The 17,848-nt window shown below is 43.0% G+C and overlaps 1 protein-coding gene across 4 annotated transcripts in view; it reads left to right on the forward strand.

The window, feature by feature from the left end:
* Nucleotides 1-17,848, forward strand: part of ctbp2l (C-terminal binding protein 2, like) — a 141,152-nt gene that overhangs the window by 29,179 nt on the left and 94,125 nt on the right. The window lies entirely within an intron of this gene.

The following is a 17,848-nucleotide window of genomic DNA, read 5'->3' on the forward strand; positions in this document are numbered from 1 at the left end:
AAGAGGGAAGAAAGGGGAACCTTTAGCCTACATTATGGCAGCTCTGTTTTCACAGGCTGCGTGGGGCTCTGAGACTTGCGCTACACAATCCCGTCTCCCCTCTCATCTATAACTAAAACGGTCACAGATGATACATTAAGCTTGACATAGAGGGAGGCTGTCAAACATTTCAGCCCTTGTTTTTGACTGCATTCTCGCCCGACTGCCAAGAATGGAGATTGCAACAGCCTTGCAGAGTGCGTGCTTCAGAGAATACACGCTGTCAAATGTCAGGTAGCTGGGTGATGCCAGTCTGATCTCACAGACTCTGTTTTTGGTGTGAGATTTTAAGAGGCCTGAGCAGAGTAGATAGCACACAACTGACATAGTTGATACGTGGAACTTGTTGGCATTTCCCTGTTTATACATCCAGCAGTTATGGAGTGACATTATCATTTATGCAGAGTTAGGGGTGGGCAATGTAGTGATTATACTCAATGTATCGTGGCTTGAACAACATCGAGTATAAATTGTGATGTCATTTTTTTAAGCTACCAGCATGAGATACACTTCGGCGTGGCGGTTCTCTCTCCTTGTCCCTATCACACACACACACACACACACACACACACACACACAAAAAGACTCACAAACATAATTCCTAACACACACTTCTCCACCCATCTCGATCAGTCTCTCCTGAGCGACGGTGGGTGAGCAGGCGAGACGTGTGTTTTTGTATCTGCAGGGCTCCAGACCACTACAATTAAGTCGCGTTTTGCAACCATGGAGCAACACTGCGAATTACAAATATTACTAATATATGGACTGGAGAGCTATCACTTTGTTTCCAGCTTACAGTGAATAAATCCTCACGTTTTTAGGTGCCACGGTAACAGCTTAACTTCCTGCAAAATGCTAACATCAAACTGTTGACCTGAAGTTTCAAGTTCACGGCAAAAACATCGACACTTTTGACCCAAGACAAGACCGGTGCTTCAAAAACGAAAGCACCAGTGATTTCGCTTCATTTAATTACAACAATTATAACTCTATTAGTATTTTATTTAAATGTATTATATGACAGTAGGTACTTTTATTTAACTTTATTGTCACTGTAGTTCATTTAATAATTTTGTATTTTAGTAGTCTACAGAAATTTACAACAGTAGTCTACAGGAATACAGAAGAAGAGATTTCAAAATATCAAGATATGTATCATGTATTGTGATATAGCCTAAAAAATATTGTGATATTCTTTTTAAGCCATATCGCTAAGACTCATTTAGAGTCATGTTTCTGGCCCCCTGGTGAACGAAAGTCTGGTATTGATTCTCTTTTAGCTCTATTTTTGGTCTCTACCAGTCCCTAGGGAAGTATTTGGCTCTTTATCTGCTAAATGCTCCACAAGCTAGTTGCTAACTCTGTCTTTTTTGGCTAGCTGCTGCTGAGCAGGTGGTGTACTAGGTTTTTAGGAGGAATGCACCAATCTGATACTGAAATTGGGCCAGTACAGACTCAGATAGCTAGATTGGGTATCGGTGACAATGGAGCCACTCTATTCAGTTAAATTCTGTCATAACATCTGATTACACGTGTGCGTACTACTTCATGTGTTAGCAGCATCGTTAGATAGCTGAGGGAGCTAAAAACAAATTATTTGTTGTATTTTGTTTTACGAAGTTTACTAAGCAATGTTTTAGTTGAGCGTGATGTTGCTTCACACATTAAAGAATAAGCCCAGACACTTCCACAATTGGTACTCGGTATCAGCAAATACTAAAAGCCTAGTTATCAGTATGGGGACCAAAAAAGCCGGATTGGTGCATCCCTATTTTTTAGAGTTTTTTTCTCGAGCCGATGTGAGAGCCACGAGAGTAAACCAAATGGGGAAAGTTGCAAGACAGCTAAACAATTAAGTCTGTAAAGTGGAGTGGAGCTGCAGATTGTGGTGACAATTCTCTATAGGTTCGTCACTACAAACAACCCCTTTCACATTGTCACATTGTTTTCATATTGTCATGTGATACATTGAAATATAAAATACTGACTGCAGCCTCTATTAAAAAAAAAAAAAAAAAAATGTAAAAGAAAGTTGACCCCAGGATTGCATTTCCTACAGCATTTCTTGCCTCACATTTATTCAGAGAACTCCTTTTTGGGTTTGACAGTTTGAAGGTTTCAGCGATGACAGCTTGTTCATCCGATCAGGTGTAGGAAGGGTTCATGTCGATGTCTCAGTGAAGGAGAGCACTTGTCAATCATTTGTTGTACAGCAGAGTTGAGAGTGAAGCTTGTCCCAAGAAAATGCATGCGGAGCCCTGACAGACCACACTGAGCAAAGCTAAATTTGTTGGATTCACACGACTGCATGTCAGACTCACTCTGCCTAGATTTTAGGAGTGATGTGTCTGGCCGGGTATTGAACTTCAGTACTTTTTGAGGACTGACATTAATTACTGACATTTAATGTATGATTAATTCATTTTTATGTCAACTTTATACTTTATGTATGAGTTTTTTGTGTTAAAGGAATAGTCCAACATTTCAGAAGGCTTGGCAAGGAAAAAAAGCACCATCTGTCCTTTTGATATAAGGCTACAGTCAGTGGTTAGCTTAGCTTAGCATAACGAATACATAACAAAACCTACCTCCTAGCCACCACCTCTAAATCTTGCTAATTAACATGTCGTACAAAAAATTAAATGTAAACACAATAGGTTTCAATTTTGGATGGCTAATGTGTCGTTCTTGTCCGGGAACAGTGACTTCCTGGAGTGGTGTTGTCGCTGAGAGGTTACCTAACCGTTTCTAGTCTTTATGCTAAGCTAAGCTAACTGTTTCCTGGTTGTAGATTCATGTTTATCCATCACAGAATTGAGATGTTTTTATTCTTGGCAACTGTCAGCCAGAAAACAAATAAGCACGTTTCCCAAAATATTGAATGAGGGATGTTAACAGTCAACTGTAAAGCGGTTCAGTTTCATTCCAAAGCCAGCAACCATGGATTTGCCGCTAGGCTAATTTATACAATGTAAAATGCCATAAGCTTGTGCTAAAAACATTAGCATGTTGTATTTGTGGGGAAAATGTGTCCAGATAAAGACAAGTGTTTGTCTGTGAATGCTGCGAGTTACAGTGAAGCTGATTTGTGTACTTGGGTTTAAAATTGTCGCTATTAGGCCATGTTCAATATGTGTTTTGGGTGTGTTGTGAATAAGCTAAACGTTTTGGAGATGTAACTGTAGAGTGACACAGACAGACTATTGTACAAGTATAAATGCCCACAGTGGCGTAGGTTACGACGCAGACGCTGCATTGAGCTGATGCACAAGTGTAAATCCTGCTTAAGAAGATGTAAAGACCGAGTTACAGCGGAGCAGCTAAAGGAGCTGTTGGAATTACATTAACCCAGAGTGGTAACTTGTGTAATTCCATGTGACAAATGAATGATTGATTGATTGACTGAACTTTGAGCTGCAGGTCCTTTTAGCATTTTTACCTATGTTATCACTGTTAGCACTATTAGCAGTGTCAGCACCACTAGTTGACAATGCTAAAGGGGCTTTGCAGCTCAAAATGAAGCCTCTTACTCACTGTGGCTAACTGTGGGTAGACTGGAGGTTGGCCACCATGTTTCCACAGTAATGCCATCCCAGGCATTACCAGAAATGATGGGGAATGAACAGTACTGCATTTGCTCCCACTGTACCCAGGTGGTGTCCAGTGCAGAGCAGGCAAAGGCCAATGTTAGCTAACCAGTGAAGACCAGAGGGTGGGCAGTGGGCACTATGTTTCGGCATGGTAATGCTGCTCATGACTGTCTGTCAACAAAGCCAACTGAAAAAGAAATTAAAGGCAAAGTCTTTTTTTTTCGAGAATTAACCAGCTAGTCACTCTTTAATGGGTTTTTGGCTGTCGGAAGCAAAATTAACCGAAACTGATGAAGCTGACATCCCTATGTTGGACTACTCCTTTAAGACGAGACTAATGCCTTTGAGATTTTTTTTCACTAAATCCAATTAAACATTTCATAGGAAAAATCTGTTATTCTCTGCAAAGTTAAAAAGTCAAATTTTACTTTCATGGCCAAAACTGGGCTATCATGAAAAATATAAAGCCTGGAGATGGCATTGGCAGGCAGCTCACACTCAGCTCACACACATCACTGGGTAACTAGGAGACAGTGTCAGAATGATGGAGACTACGGACACACCATCATCAACCTTTGTACGTGTGTGTGTACGTGCATTGCCTCCGTCCAGGGCCTTCCCCGCACCCGTGGCCAAAAATGTCACTCCGGGCTCATTATGCCATTAGCTGCCTCAAGCCTCACTCCATTTGCTGGGCAGGGAGTGTGACGGAGCCCTTTCACAGGGTCACCCCTCCTGCTGGAGGCCGGTCAGCTGAGAGGTGTGTGTGTGTGTCTGTGTGACACAGAGAGGGAGACAGAGTGTTCACCTCAAACTCGGAGAATATATTTGACACTAATCATGATTTAGCACAGGATATGAGCTGTGTTATGTATTATAATCACTCCATATATGTGATTTGCTCTGCTCCACATTGTTGTAATATCTCTCACAGACAATGTACAAATCAAGAAGATTGATTCAATGTTTGCTCTGCTGCTAAGCAGTAAAAGTAAACCCTTTTAAGTGTAGCTCACCAGACCTCCTAAATCAAGCTATCTGTCTGTCATTTTAACAAACACACTGAGTCTCACAGAGTCGATGTTCAGGCACCACTTCATATCTCGGTGCAGGAGGGGTTAATCCATCAGAAGCAAGTGTTCCCGTGTAGCCGAACTATATTCCCCAGGCCTTTCCCGCCCATCCATCGCCTGAAGAGGACGACCAGCTTATTTTCTCTGCATATTAAAAACTGCCTTGAGAGGTGGCAGGCAGGGCCTCAGGAGGATGGGGATAGCAGGGGAAAAAGAAAAAGTGGTGAGACAGAAACTGGAGTGGAGAGGAGGGGTGGGGTCTTTTTTTTTTTTCTCTCTCTCTCCTTCCAAATAAATGATTCACTAAATACATCCCCCATTCCTGTCCATTTTAAAAGAAGGGCCAGCTTTGATCTCTGGGGCCCTTTGAAATGATCTGAGGAATGGGAGAGAGAGGGATGTGAGGGAGGGGCAGGGGGAAGTGAGAGAGACAGGGACAGGAAACGCCACACCTCCTTGCCTGTTGAGGGGAGACATCACAGGTGTAGATGCGGAGAGAGGAGACAGAGAGGAGCAGAGGGAGCGGTGTGGGGCGGCGAAGGGGGAAGTTTGCTCAGCTAAGCTTGTGGATGATAACAGAGGTGCTGGGAGTTGTTGTGCAGCGGCGGCTGTGTGGTAAAGTGAGCTGTTTGAAGGCCTCGGCTTGGATATGCCCGGGGATAGATTAGCTTCCCTTTAACCCCAGAGATCAATGGGGTGGCAGATGTCTCTTCTCCACTCCAATAGCAAATTGGACTTCCCTTTCTCATTGCAGGAGGGTGAAGTACTGCTGGATGTAAATCCTATATCTTACTGGCTCTGCCATGCTCGGTGGGCCATGTAAAGAGAATGTTGCCGGCTGAGGCGAGAAAGCACTCTGACTCTTTCTCTTATGCATATTTCGGTATTCCTCCTCCTTGCAGCCATTTGGTTTTCTTTTCTCTCACAGCTGTGCTCAATGACGAGTCGCAGTGGTATTAAATCTTCAGATGTTTGCTGTGTTCGGTAGGCTTGGTCTGCTTTGTCAGTTTTAAACCTCAGAGTGTGTGTTCAGTGTGGTTTTACATGTGACTCACCTCACCGAACTGGATGTAACTCAGTGTTGAGCAGGCTGCAGATTGCATTCACCATCAGCAAGGACATTGCACAACAGCACAAATGCATGTTCGTTTGCTGCCATTAACCGTGCGCACACGGATGGGATAACCTTGTAAGTGTTGAGCTGTGACGGTGGAAAACAAAACCCTTTGTTAATGCAGAAATGCAGCATTAAAAGCAACTGGAGTTCTTACTGTAACTGCAGCGGTGGTGCAGTCAGATAGACTGATGACTTCCAGTTGGGTGTCTCTGCTGTGGATTGTGGACAAACAATGCCATATACTCTGTGTGTAATTTGTTTAAAATACTCACTCACAATCATATTCTCTCAGATGAAATCGAGATTTTGGCTCCCTGATGTGGTATTCACATTTCACAAGTGGAAATTTTCTGATAGTGTACATTTTTAACTCTGAGCTTTTTGAAAATCAACACATGGAGGGTTTCTCCTGGCTCCAAATGAAGCGGAGGTGGTCTCATCCTCATCATGTGTACACACATGCATGTGTACGATGGCTTCAACTGGCTCAAGCAAACACTTTTTTTTCTCCAAGCAATGTATTTTAGGTGTTATAATAATTATTTGTGTTTGAAGTGATTTTAGGGACACCACGCTGTGTTAGAGTGAAGTTAATTGAATATTTTTTCAGATGAAAATTCCCCACAATTATGCAGAAGCACATTTTTCCAAATTAAATGTTGTAGTGTAACTAAAAGGAGAATATTTTTGTATTAACTCTTTTCAGTGTTGCACTTTGTAGACGGTCCTTCAGCGCTTGTCTCACAGCTGACAATGTTACACAATGTTATTTGTCCATCTCACAGGACAGCTCATTTTGGTTAAAAATTAGGCCATAGCAAATGCTACTTTACTACGGTTGGAAAAAGGTGTTGTTTGTGTTTTATGAGCAGACCCAAATGGAATCTGTACATTTTTTAATTGTTGATTAAAATGAATGAAAATGAAAATCTGTGGAATTCTGAATTTTTAATTTTATGTGATAGACAATATTCATTTATGATAACAATTGTTTTGAACAAAAATAACCTCACACAATACATTAAAACCCCAAGTGACCTCAGATTTTAGTAGAAACTTTAAATCAGACATTTTATTTAATCATGAATACTTCAAGAGAGAAATTAAACATTTGTTGGAAAAGTCAGTCAACAAAATGTGGGACACATGGCCATTAAAATGGAAGGTTCAACATGGAGCAGAGAGAATAATTTTATTTAATTAATTTGCCTATCTTTTAATCTACTAACAGTAAATCTTATTTTTGACATTTCTTCTCACTGCACCACTCACTTTGATTTCAGTGCTAACTGATTACAACACATGATCGTCACACACATGCACAAGGAGGTGGAGGTGACAGTGACAACATTCTGAGTTTTACAAGCAGCATCTGATTCCTAAAATCAGTGGATCTACGTACGCAGATTCTGAATGGGCCTGCTTATGATTTATTGGTATGGGAAGTTTGAATCTGTGAATAGGCTCATTCAAAATGAACCAGGCTTGTGCAGAATCGATGGACCCTGAACGCCACACAGCACATGCCGGTTAGATATTTGTCTGACTTGATTCTGACTTGCTCTGACGTCATGCACTTGTTGGCAACGTTAACCTCACAAGATTGAGGTGGGCGCAGTCTTTAGAGCCAGGCGCTGCATTTGCTATACACCGACCGCAGGACCCATGGCATGATGGGAAACTCGAGGCTCTTACCTGATCTAACAGCTGATTGGTTTAGATACTGACTCAACAATATGATGTTTTATATAAACTTTTCATTTTCGTTAAATTGGAGAGATTTATTCTGTTAACAGCATACATGTTTTGCGGCTGATGGTGACGTACGTAGAGATACTAAATTAACATTGGACTTAAATGTTTAGCAACACAAAGACTTGTTGTAAAAGGGATGTGAGGATTCTTACAATAACATCTGTACAGATGTGAGGCCCTGATTATATCTGACTGATCTTTAATGAAAGCTGTTGTCTTGTATTTATTTCCTCTGTGTTTGACTGTTAATGTTTTCGATTTATTTCTATAGTTTTAGAGTGACAGGTCTGCTCAGCTGATTTATGAACAGCAGCAAATTGATACGATGCTGCTGTACATGAGTATTCATGTAAAACTGAAGTTGAACCGCGAACAGACATTACAGATTGCTTGTAAAGCATTTTAAAAGGCTACTCTCTCATAATTAGAACAGTTGGAGACTCTAAACAAACTGAGATATGGGTCTGAACATTTAATAGACTGGAATCAGGATGTGAATGTTTCTGTGACTTCCTGTCCACAAAAACTGTCCGATTTGATCGTGGCTTTTTGTCCACTTTCCAGGTAAAGCGCAGTTCATCTTGAACAAACCTAATATCTCTGTTACTTCAGCGAACTGCAAAGTGTTGCATTCACAAATGCAGACGAACCAGCTGGTGATATCAAACTATATTAAAACACAGAACGACGGGGAGAAGGAGATTAATAATGACCTCATTGGCATTCTCTCGCATGGATATGGCTGGTACCTGCTTTGCCCTGGCCTAGCCAAAAAGTACAAAATAGAAGGTTTCTCTTTCTCTTTGGCAGCGTCTGTCCTGCTGATTACGATAAAGTGTCACCACATCATTGTAATGCTGCAACTGCAGTTACAAATGACAGAAATCAACCAAGCGGCCACCTCCTCGACTGTAAAATTCAGCCAACACAGAAGTGCCAAAATAACTGAGCATAGTGTTAGTTCAGGCAGGACACGACGTCAAGCTCAGCTCACATCCCAGCTACATCAGCTGATCTCAAACAGCCCAATCAACTGATGGAGCAGCTGGTTGATGGAAGGGAGTCAGCTGCTAGATCACATGATTCCTTTCTATGCAACCAATTGGCGAATCGCATTCAGGGTGCCCTATTTAAACTGCTCTGGCCTGCCTACTGTTGCTGCTTCCTCTGCAAGCTGCTTTGCAACCAGCCTCCACCCCAGCTCCTCCTTTTCATGTTGTGTCTGACTTATCAGTGTCATTGCTGTTTGTCATTGATACTGCTCTGTTCTGTTCTCAGGGGTCTTTGCTGCTGCTCTCCCTGCCTTAGGCTTTCCATGTAGGCGCATGGAAGGGCAGGGAGGTTTGCTCTCTCTGCCTTAAGGCTTTCCTTGTAGGCGCATGGAAGGGCAGGGAGGGTTGCTCTCTCTGCCTTTGGCTTTCCACATAGGCGCATGGAAGAAGCTTCCTGTGTAGGCCCGAGGAAAGGCAGAGGGGCCCCAGAACAGAGCCATACCGGCAAATTTAATACTGCAAATGGAAATTAAGTTTTCTTCGACTTAAGTGGTCCTGACTGAACTGCAGTTCATTGAACGGCCGCATGAGCCTGGCTCCAGAAGCCAGTCAATCCCCAGAGACTCCCCCACATGTTAAAATACCCAGTTTTACAGCAGAACATCCTTTTGGTCTCTCTAGCTAATTTCAACATCCATGACAACTGTATGGGGGGTGGAATTTATATAACCCACTTTTAATTTCATTAAGGCTTAACGTTGCGCATTGTGAAGGGCAGACCGCTTTGTCTCTTTATTAATTGTTATAATGTGCTAAATATGGGTCAAACATAAAAAATATATAGATATTTTTCTATCTATCATTCTCTTTCATCTTCCTGTAGATGGTTAAAATATTTTAACAGATTCATCTTGAACTCGGGGCTGTTTACATCAATGTATCCAATCAAACATGATTTGGGGCAATTAGCTAAGCCGTCCATCAGAGACACAAAGAGAAAGAGGGACTGAAACTTGCTGTGATAATATCATATTATTATGTTGTGATTCCAGATTTATCTAATTATAGCTGTGCAAAATAGCCAGCAGCCACATCCAGTAACACCAGTGTTAAAAACAGAATGGTTGTCGTTAAACAACTTTACCTTCATTACCTCATCTAGAAATATTTATTATGTAGTCGACATCTCCCCAAAACTGCTGCTCATCAGATGCACAAAGAGGTGCTTTGCATCAATGACACAGGGTGTCCTTGTTGTTTTTGTAAGCTGGGAAACTTGGGTACTTTACCGAAGCCACCTGATACTTTTAATTTAGCAGCATGTCGATTATTCTGTTGGAGCATCGGCTTAGCACTGCTGTTCCCATGAGGCCGCTGGATCCTCACTTTCATTAAAGTTGTTTGGAGAGTCTCTCAGCTTCGTTGCCTCATAAAACAAACTGCTATGATGAAAATAACTTAAAACCACACAAACCAACGGTACTCCTCTGTTTTATTAGTACACGTACACAGAGGCAGACGCACACATACACAACAAAACGCTGTGTTTGTTGAGGTTCTAATGAGTCCCAGTAGCAGCGGTTTGATTCTTCCCTCCTAATTTGACATGCTTCACTTGGGCTGGGTCCCTCTCGCTCCGCAGACCTCAAATCCTCCATGCAGAGGCCTAATGAATCTTCTCCAAGTACACAAACAAAGGACAAACAAAACAAGCAGGAAACACTCGCTTCCTTGAGCTTCTAATTGTCCCAAACATGTCAATCAATCACTGCTGCCTGCTTGAATCCACTTTTTCCTTCTGACAAAAGAGTTATTAGTCGCCCATGAGAACATATCAATCTTCAGATTGCCCGGGTATTACACTCATGTATTGGGTTACGTCTACAACTGGCAGAGTTTCCTTTCATTTTGCTCCAGCAGTGTGAGAACATTGGCCGTTGTACTCTCTGCTTAGGAAGGTGACATGAAGAACAATGAGTCGAGCCTCGCCGCTCTCCCAGAGCTCTCCATGTTGAGTTTCAGCAGTAATTGAATCGGGGCTTTTGCTGCCCACAGAAGACGGTGTGAGTGAATTGTCTCAGATAGTTTATAGGGTAATAAAGTCCCTCCACACCAACACCTGCCAGCTGCGCTCAGCTTTGACCAAAAACAGTCTATTTAATACCTCCCGCCGTGCACCTGCAGCCCACCCGTAACAGTCAGCACACGACTCAATCACAATCACAGCGTCACCACAGCCGATAGACGCTATCTCTCGCTGTGTCTCCTGGATGAAAGTTATTATTGGGGTAATTAAAATCTTGCCTCAATTAGCCCATTGTTGACCTTGTTTGCAGGTTAGGCTGCTGTATCTCAGCCCAAACGCAATAACTGCAGCCATTTTCTCTTATCTGATCTCCTCATCTGCTTGCCTCAGCCGCTGGCGAGCGCTCGCTGTTGTAAATACTGAAAAGTGCCTTTCCTGGACTTCCTCTTCTCTTCACAGCAGCTCGCTCCTTCTTCAAAACAACTTCTGTCTCTGCTGAAAGGCACGGCTGAGTGGGTGAGGAGTAGGTGGACAAATGGATGCAGCGGCGATCAAATCTGATGATTGTATTTGTCACAAAGAGTCTTTCATGCAGTGTTTACTTAAGCCAGGTGTCGGCTTCGAGCTTCTGTCGGCCTGTAATGTGCAAATGTGACAAATGTTGCGATGAATAATGTTAATTACGTCTCCTGACAAAACTGTGCACTTTTAAAACGCTATTATTGGGCCGAGCATGCATCTTCTCCTCTGCTTTTGCGGCCAGCTTTCGGTATTATTAAAGAATTGTGCATTAATGGGAGTCAGCAGTTTTCTGCGCTGCAATCTCATTACATTTACAGGGAAGGGATGGAGAGCAACAAAAAAAATTAATTGGAGGCATGCGACAGTTAGGACAGGAGCCTGGGCAAGGGCAGAATAAATCAGAGGTCAGTTTGACAGCTTTATGGCTCTGTGGAGAGAGAAGTGGTTAACTTTAATGGGAGGAGATAGTAATGTTGAGTTACTTTATTTTTCCCTCTTCCTCCCTACACGCACTCATCCCATCCCCTTCCCCCCCCATCAGCTGAGGCACACAGCCCCTCACCCCTGAACTATTTTGACTCGGCCTGATATATAGAGTTAATTCAGCCCTCTTCTGCGCAATAATTCATGCGTTTCATGCATTCAATGTCGTGCAGACTCAGCGCGGGGTGGAATTGTTAATTTTCTGCGTCGAGATTGCAGCCTCCCTCCCAGCACACACACACACACACACACACACACACACACACACACACACACACCTCTGTCCTGCCTGTCACCTACTCTACACACTATCCCCACCCACTACTCCTCCATCCTCCTCTCCTCCTCCACCACTCTCTTGTATTTTTTTCCCCCCGTAATTACTTTGGAAGTCAATTTGGCTAAAAGAGTGTCCACTCCCAGCATTATTTCCTGCAGCATCAGGTTTCTTCTTCTTCTCTTTAAGAAAACAGCACTTGGTCGGTGCCACTACGACGAAAGCCAAATCTACACACAAGTCCTCATCTTTCTCTGAACGCTCACCTCATGGCCTTTTGGTCACATCCTGCCTTCACTACCCATCCCCAAGTTCATGAAGGTCATCCCCACAAGGGGCTGACCCCCTCAAGCCTCCCCGCTGACCGCTGACTTAAGCCATGTGCTTGTATTATTGGGGGGGATGGGGGATGCTGGCAAGTAAAGCAACCGGTGAAGTGGTTTCTGCAGGGTAATGGGGCCCTGCTCTCCATGCACTTCATTTAATCCAGGCAGACCTCTGTGTGTGGTGAGTGGGGGTGGTGTGTGTGTGTGTGTGTGTTCGTGTTCTGGGATTGTTGTATGTTTGTGGGAGCAGATGGATGGGGTCAAACCTTGGAAGACATTATGAGTTCTTTTAGCATATTCTACCACATAGTGTACACAAAAGTGACTGAAAATGCAGGGCTGGAACAAACCTTTTGATTAATCTGTCAGTTATTTTCAGATGAGTTGCTCAGTCTGTAAATGTTAGATATGTCCAGCACAAGTTTGCAGAGATCTTAAAGGGACATTTCACCCCGAAATCAAAAACACATATTTTTCCTCTTACCTGTAGTGCTATTTATCAGTCTAAATTGTTCTGGTATGAGTTGCCGAGTGTTGGAGATATCAGCCGTAGAGATGTCTGCCTTCTCTTGTACATAATGAAACTCAAAGCGCCAAAAAATTACATTTGAAAAACTCATAAGCAATGTCTCTTTCCAGAAATCATGACACATGTACTCAAGATAATCCACAGAGCATGTTGTGAGCCATTTCATGTAGGAACTATTTTCTTTCTGCTGTATCACTGCACAGAGGGAATCATGCGTCACTGAGCTAGCTAACATGGCACCTGGCTTTAGGTGCTCAAAATGCCAAAAAAATACATCTGAAGAACTCAACAGCAATTTCAGCTACTCAAAATGTAAGTAGGACCATGTTGTGAGCAGTTTCATGTAGGAACTATTTTCTCAGAGGGAACAGTGCATCTACTCATGGACAAGGGGCTTATGTTTGCGTGAGATGTAAACATTAATGTAATCATCCTCAACTGAGCTGTAACGTTAGCTAGCTAAGTGGCGCTAGGTGAGCTAGCAGTAGATGCATGCTTCTTTCTGTGCAGTTAGACAGCAGAAAGAAAATAGTTCCTACGTGAAACTGCTCACAACAAAGTCTGTGGATTATCTCGAGTGACTGGGTCATGATTTCTGGAAAAAGACATTGCTGTTGAGTTTTTCAGATATATTTATTGGCGCATTGAGCACCAGAAGCGGAGTGCCACCTAGTTCCATTATGTTCAAGAGAAGGCAGACATCTCTACAGCTGATATCTCCATCACTCGGCAACTCACACCAGAACAATTTAGATTGATAAACAGCACTACAGGTAAGAAGAAAAAATAAGAATTTTTAATTTTGGGGTGAACTGTCCCTTTAAACTTGACATTTTGTTAACTGTCAGTCAAAAACTGGAGGATATTCAATCTACCATGATAAAAAAACAAAACAAAGAAAAGCTGGAGCCGATGAATGTTTGGCATTTTCGCTTGATAAATGACTCAAACAATGAACCGAATAATTAAGAACCACTGAAATCATTTGATTATAAGCGTGTACAAATGAAAACAAACTGTAGTTACAGACATTTGGCTCTGACGGTTCAATCAAGTCATCTGGAATTACAAGTGTAGCTCAAGCAGCAAGGTCTAATTAACCTCAATCTGGTAAAATAACCCTTCTTTTTTTCCCCCACAGTTGTAACTTGTGTTCAAAGACATCACTTTCCAAGCGCTTTTTTTCCTGCAGGTTTGAGCAGTGGCAGCGTTGGCTTTCTGCAGCGTTTCACAGGCCTTGGCTCGGACCAGCCAGCCAAAGATAAACAGTGAAAAGCATTTTCCCCCAGGCCTTGAACACAACAAGTATAAAGTTGAAGCCGTCACCTTAACTCTAACATGGAAACTATCTCAAGCAGAAGTTAGCGGAGAGAGAAAGAAAAGATATTACTTCTCTTTGTGGTCTGGCAGAGTTGCCGAGCACATTGTTTTCATTTATTTATTTTATTTCAGTTGGCAAGGTAGAGGTGAGTTAAGTTCTTTCTTTTTTATTTTAGCAGTGGGAGGAAAAAAAAGGAGGTCACATTTGTTGGCAATGCTGTGGGAGTGCGCTGATACGAGTACGAGGGCTTTGTGTCAGGAGACATTTTGTGGCCGGCAGGAGAGAAACCTAGTGCTGTGACAGGGGCTTTTCTCTTCTTTAAAAGGCGCAGCGACCCCCGTGACCCGCTGAGTTGAAATGGAGGCCACCGCCGATTCTCATGCCCTGATTGAGGGGGGAGAAAAAGTCTCTGGCGGTGGCTGTTTCATGAATGAAAACAGAATAACAGATGAGGATATCTGATTTTTAGGAACTGTAAAAATGTAGTTTGTGTACATGTGTGTGGCGCTTGCGTCAGGGGTGTCAGTCGCCGCTGCTCAGACAACACAACTGACCCAAACCCTGAGGCGGTCAGTGTGTCTTCAGTGTGGATACAATCCCATGATTCATCCTTTTTCATGGCATTTCCTCCCCCGTTGTGTAGGGCTATGTACTGTCAGGGCCTGGGAGGAGTTCTCATTGAGCGGTTTCTGCGCTCACACACACACTCGCACACATACACATCTTTATGTACCCTATTCACACAAGACCACGGGCTTCATGCATTTAAATGGCCCATCTAGTGGAGCAGTGATATTATACAACACTTACAGCAGTTCGGAGATAAAGCTGATGACATTATATTCATATTAATGGTTTTTATTAGCCTCCTTTGATGTTCAGATTGTTGATAAAATGGTGCTTTGATTGGTCTTTGAGGGACGGCGCCAAACTGTAACAGATGGCAGCTTGTAGAGCAAAGATTGCAGAGCTTCCCATTCAGCGCATGTTAGTGCTGAAATGATTAGTTGATTAACCGATTGATACCCAATTAATTATTCATCACTCATTGTGCCAAAACGCTTCATGAGTGTTTCTCAAATGTTTCTCTTTCTTTTTTATTTAATTGTAAATAGAATATCTTTGTGTTTTAGACTGTTGGTTGGACGAAATGAGTCTCTGGGAACTTGTGATAAGAATTGATAAAGTTAGAAAATCACCATTATATGTCTGTAACCACTAACACATTTCTATTCCTAACTTCAGTAATCACATTACAGTTACTCACCAAATGATTACAGTGTTGCTTGGGTTGTATACGTTCACATGCTGAAAACAGCGACGCCATCCAGTGCACTCCGAGGAGGAGCAGCTCTCACAAACGATTTGACAGATTCCTCCTCGTCATTAGGTTTAACCGCTGCTTTAGTGATAAATATGTCAGTGTGTTAGGCGTGTGTTTTACATTGCTTTAATTTTATTTTTAAGCAGTTATGGCCTACTGTTCCTGTTAACAAACACATGTGCCGTCTTGATACATGACAATGCATCTCAGGCAGTGTTGTGGAATAGCCAGTGTTGGGCAAGTTACTCTCGCCGCTTTCAGGCAGCCTTAGGACGCAAAAGCAGAACAGGATACACTGTAGGTGTACGGATGGAAACACACTGAGCAATAGCACGCATGATCATGGCACTCTTCTATAAGGTCAACACACAGCTGGCAACTGGTGTATGGGCTCAGCCTTCGAGATAGGGTAAGGAGCACAGACATCCGGAGGGAGCTCGGAGTAGAGCTGCTGCTCCTTCACGTTGAAAGGGGTCAGTTGAGGTGGTTCAGGCATCTGATCAGGATGTCCCTTGGGCGCCTCCCGCTGGAGGTGTTTCAGACACGTCCCACTGGTTGGAGGCCTGGGGCAGACCCAGAACACGCTGGAGGGATTATATATCTCATCTGGCCTGGGAACGCCTTGGGATCCCCCAGGAGGAGCTGGAAAGTGTTGCTGGGGAGAGGGATGTCTGGGGTGCTTTGCTTGGCCTGCTGCCCCCGCGACCCGGCTTGGATGGATGGATGGATGGATGGATGGATGGATGGATGGACGACACACAACAACCTTTGGGGGATGTTTTTTCTAGCGGTGCACTGGCGGAAGTGGAGCAGTGTGGATCAGTTAACCTCAGTTTCCGATCATGATGGCAAGATGAAAAGTGTCTCTATCCTATGAGGGGAGCATCACTTGCAGGAAGACAATGCCTCCATTTGCACTGGGTCACTGAAAGATTTGAAGTATGAGAATGATGTTAATGGAGTTTAGGTGATGAATGAAGATGAATGGTGTTCAGTTAAAGAATCCATAGCAAGGAGCCTTGAAGCTTCTCTGGATGCAAAAGGTGGTGCAAAGCCTCACTTATTTGTGTCTGCATATTGCCTGTGACTCCAGTTGTTGCGTAGCATTTAAAAAAATTGAATGTGCGTGCCTGAGTATAACTTGGAATAGCAGCACGTAGAACTAATGGTGTAAAAAGTGATTTAAGTTTCACACAGATGCCCCCAATTTGTTTCCCCCAGGTTCAGAGAAATGCAGGAACAGCAAAAACACGGCGACCGCATTTGTTTGAGAAAATTACCCCGGCTGCATGCTTGATGATCTCAAAAAAAAAAAAAAAAAACCACTCACAAAGAAGGGGGGAGGAAAAAAATCTCAGTCTAGTTGTTAAATACATATTAACAGATTTCTTCCACTTCAGCGTTGAGGAGATGCAGGAACGTGCTCCATCTTTGGAATGTGGGAATGCGTCCCCGCTCTAATCAATTCAGGTAGGGCAGCATTATCTGTGGAGCTGCCACCAGAGCCGAGCCGCACAATAACTCAAGGAGGGCATTTGAGAAGTGTGTGAGTTTGATCCAGTGCCAAGGTGATGAATAGCTGTTTTTTCTCCTTTGTTGCCCATCAGCACTTTTATTCCGCAGTTAATCCACCAGACCCACACTGTAATTTTTCACCTTGCTGTGTGATTGTGTTTGTGTATTTGTGTGTGCTTCCGTATCTCGCTGTCAATGGAAGGGCTCTCGTATAAACACAAACACCTGCATCTGCCCTGCTCCCTGGCATCTGAGGCTGATTTAAAGGTGTGTGTGCGCACCGATAGGATTGACATCTCATGAAAAGTTAGTGAGGAGTGGGAGCCTTATATAATATGTCAGCGGGACCCGGTGGGGGTAGACGCTTGTTACCGAGGTGTGTCAGGTGTTAAAAGGATGTCATGTTGTTGCAGATAATGCAGCTTACCCACTTGATTTACTACACCGGTGGAGGTGAGGCTTTCTGCTTGGACCTCCTCCTGCTGAAAACATGTCCACACTGAGCCAGTTAAATATGAAAACCCAGATTTTTTTCTCTGTTTTTCCTTCCATTGGCACTAAATTGGCATTTCTCACACCCAGAAATAGATTATTTTGTAGATACTTTAAAAAACACCAGTCTGGAGTTTCAGTGAGGACGTGTGTGAAAACATTCAGCTTTTAGAAAACAATAACCGTGATATTTGTGTTTTGATCAAAGGAGTGATACAGAGCACCACTCTTTACCAAATGTTGACTGTGGTGGTGTGATTTTGTTTGCTGACTGAAAGAGAAAACAGTAAAAAGAAATAGAGCAACTTTCTGGTTGTTTAGGTGTTTTTAGTGTGGACAGAGACCCTTTTGAAATGTGTCTGAAAAGGTTAGTGTGGACGATGATGATTTCACAAATACTAGGGAGCCTTATATAATATGTCCCGTGGGGATAGACGCTTGTTACCAGTTTGTGTCAGGTGTTA

This window comes from Epinephelus moara, chromosome 13, assembly GCF_006386435.1.
Source record: "Epinephelus moara isolate mb chromosome 13, YSFRI_EMoa_1.0, whole genome shotgun sequence".
NCBI classification, from domain to species: domain Eukaryota; kingdom Metazoa; phylum Chordata; class Actinopteri; order Perciformes; family Serranidae; genus Epinephelus; species Epinephelus moara.